At 39.9% G+C, this 3220-nt stretch overlaps 1 pseudogene; it reads right to left on the bottom strand.

Moving 5' to 3' along the window:
• Positions 1-2452: 2452 nt before the first annotated feature.
• On the bottom strand, positions 2453-2709 carry LOC110313913 (annotated as a pseudogene).
• Between the last annotated feature and the right edge of the window lie 511 nt (positions 2710-3220).

Here is a 3220-nt window from a genome sequence, read left to right as displayed (position 1 = left end):
GGCTGTGAGCATCTGCCTCTGTATTTGTCAGGCTCTGGCAGAGCCTCTCAGGAGATAGCTATATCAGGTTCCTGTCAGCAAGCACATGTTGGCATCCACAATAGTGTCTGGGTTTGGTGACTGTATATGGGATGGATCCCTAGGTGGGGCAGTCTCTGGATGGCCTTTTCTTCAGTCTCTGCTCCACACGTTGTCTCCATATTTCCTCCTGTGAGTATTTTGTTACCCCTTCTAAGAAGCACTGAAGCATCTACATTTTGGTCTTCCTTCTTCTTAGACTTCATATGGTCTGTGAATTGAATCTTGGGTACTCTGAATTTTTGGGCTAATATCCACTTATCAGTGAGTACATACCGTGTGTGTTCTTTTGTGATTGAGTTACCTCACTCAGGATGGTATTTTAACAGGAAAATGGATGGAACTTGAAAATACATATATCTTAACAAAGAAGTAAACACAAGTAACAATTAAGTTTCGAGATAGAAAACACTATGCCCAGTTTTTAGATTTATTGAATGTGCAGTGCTTTGGAAACTTGAAGAGGAAACATTGAGTAGGCGGTCTGACAGTCAAGGGAGAGGTCTGTGGTACAGCCATATATATTATGTGAGTCATTTATGAGCCACACTTCATAGAATCCTCTAATCTATTTTTCATCTTTAATATGTCATTTGAAACTTCAATTCAACACATATGGATTAATCTCAGCTAGTAGGCAAACACTATTATTCAGTGTTAAATACAAGTGCACTATATATATTTTTTATTTTTATTAGATATTTTCTTTATTTACATTTCAAATGCTATCCCAAAAGTTCCCTATACACCCCCCCCAGCCCTGCTACCCTACCCACCCACTCCCATTTCTTGGCCCTGGCATTCCCCTGTACTGGGGCATATAAAGTTTGCAAGACCAAGGGGCCTCTCTTCCCAATGATGGCCGAATAGGCCATCTTCTGCTACATATGCAGCTAGAGGCACGAGCTCTGGGGGTACTGGTTAGTTCGTATTGTTGTTCCACCTACAGGATTGCAGACCCCTTCAGTTCCTTGGGTACTTTCTCTAGCTCCTCCATTGGGGGCCCTGTGTTCCATCCAATAGCTGACTGTGAACATCCAGTTCTGTGTTTGCGAGGCACTGACATAGCCTCACAAGAGACTGATATATCAGGGTCCCTTGAGCAAAATCTTGCTGTCTGGGTTTGGTGGCTGGTGATGGGATGGATCCTTGGGTAGGGTAGTCTCTGGGTAGTCCATCCTTTTTTCTTAGCTCCAAACTTTGTCTCTGTAACTCCTTTCATGGATATTTTGTTCTCTATTCTAAGGAGGAATGAAGTATCCACAGGTTGGTCTTCCTTCTTTTTGTTGTGTGTGTGTGTGTGTGTGTGTGTGTGTGTGTGTGTGTTTTGCAAATTGTATCTTGGGTATTCTAAGTTTCTGGACTAATATCCACTTATCAGTGAGTGCATATCTAGTGACTTCTTTTGTGATTGGGTTACCTCACTCAGGATGATATCCTCCATATACAACCATTTGCCCAAGAATTTCATAAATTAATTGTTTTTAATAGCTGAGTAGTACTCCATTGTGTAAATGTACCACATTTTCTGTATCCATTCCTCTATTGAGGGACTGGTAATAAGGATACATGCTCCACTATGTTCATAGCAGCTGTATTTATAATAGCCAGAAGCACTGTAATTTATTTAACAATTTCTTTAGTAGTGAACATTCACATTGCCTCCATGAATTTTTCAAACTACTATACATGCTATAATAAAATGGTTTATGCCCAGCATAGGGGGATGCTGGAGTGGTGGGGTGGGGGAGGGTAGGTGGTTGGGTGGAGGAGATCCCTCGTATAGGCAGAGAGGAAGGAGGGTGGATATGGGTTGGGGGGTCGTGGGGGGTAACTGGTAAGTGGGATATCATTTGAGATTCAAACGAATGGAATAATTAATAAAAAATTAAAATGGTTTATTCACATATATTGATACCCTGTTTTTTTTCCCGTTTTGGTTGGGGATGGAACTCAGGACCTCACCCAGTGTAAGAAAATCCCCTTTAAAAAATGTTTAAGACAGGGTTTTGCTAAGTTACTTAGTCTAGACTTACTCTCATCCCATGAAAGATCTAGGCAAATCTTGAACTTGTAATCTTCCAGCCTCAGTCACCTACATAGCTGTAATTACAGCCCTGCCACACCAGGTCCAGGATACTGATGCTCTTATATTCAACGGAAAAATTCTGGAGTGAGTGGCATTCATTTTTTTTTTTTTTTGGTTCATAATTAAAACTAAAAATATATATAAATAAATAAATACCTGACAGCAAAACAGGAGGTCTTCGTTGTATGCTTTATAAAATCAAACATAATTCCATCATCTTGGGAGTAAGTGAGCTTGATAAGGCATTCTGTGAGAAAAGACAGATTCAGGAGGCTGTATAGAGCATTAATGTTGCTTTCTTCCAAATGAACAGCCCTCTGTGAGCCTGGCTTTTTCCTCCTGTGAACTGGCACAACACTGTTGAGCAATACACACAAAGAACTACTGTCTGAATATGGCTGAAAACTGTAGTAATCTTGTAGTAACTTGGACATTTCACATCCATGAAATGAGAACTTGGGCTCTGAACCAGCTGTTTCTTCTTATATTTTTTTCTTTTCCTCTTCCAGGGAAAGGTGGAATAGATCTCTAGCCAGAAGCATGGTGATGGCTCTGCCAGCACAGCTGCTCCAGATATCTGAGGTGAAATCAGGACTTGCATGCATTTTAATGTCAACGCATGTTTCTTGGCAGTATGATACAATGGCCAAGAACATGGGGGCCAGGATGAAAGTGTAAGGCTTGAAAATTTGACTTTACTATTTACTGGCCATGTCATTATGGACAAGTACATACTTACTCAGCCTTACCTATTTTTCTTGTATGTCAGTGGTAAAGTTTAGGTAAGAGTATATTCATATAAAGTTCTCAGAAATTCTGAGACACATAAACATTTAGTAAAATAAGTGTTATTTGTCACCCCTAAACAATTATTTATAGTTTCACCCAGGGTTGGAGAATATGTTTGTACCAAAACTCGTCAACATACCATTTTATAGATTTAAACATCAAGTGTTACCATAACTTGTTAGTCAGACTACAAAAAGGAGTTAGTATTATCAGGCTTATTTTCCTACCATAAATAGTGATAAGCTGGGCAGTGATGGTGCTTGC

This window comes from Mus pahari, chromosome X (genome assembly GCF_900095145.1).
Source record: "Mus pahari chromosome X, PAHARI_EIJ_v1.1, whole genome shotgun sequence".
Classification (NCBI taxonomy): domain Eukaryota; kingdom Metazoa; phylum Chordata; class Mammalia; order Rodentia; family Muridae; genus Mus; species Mus pahari.
This window is presented reverse-complemented; position numbering and strand designations above follow the sequence as displayed.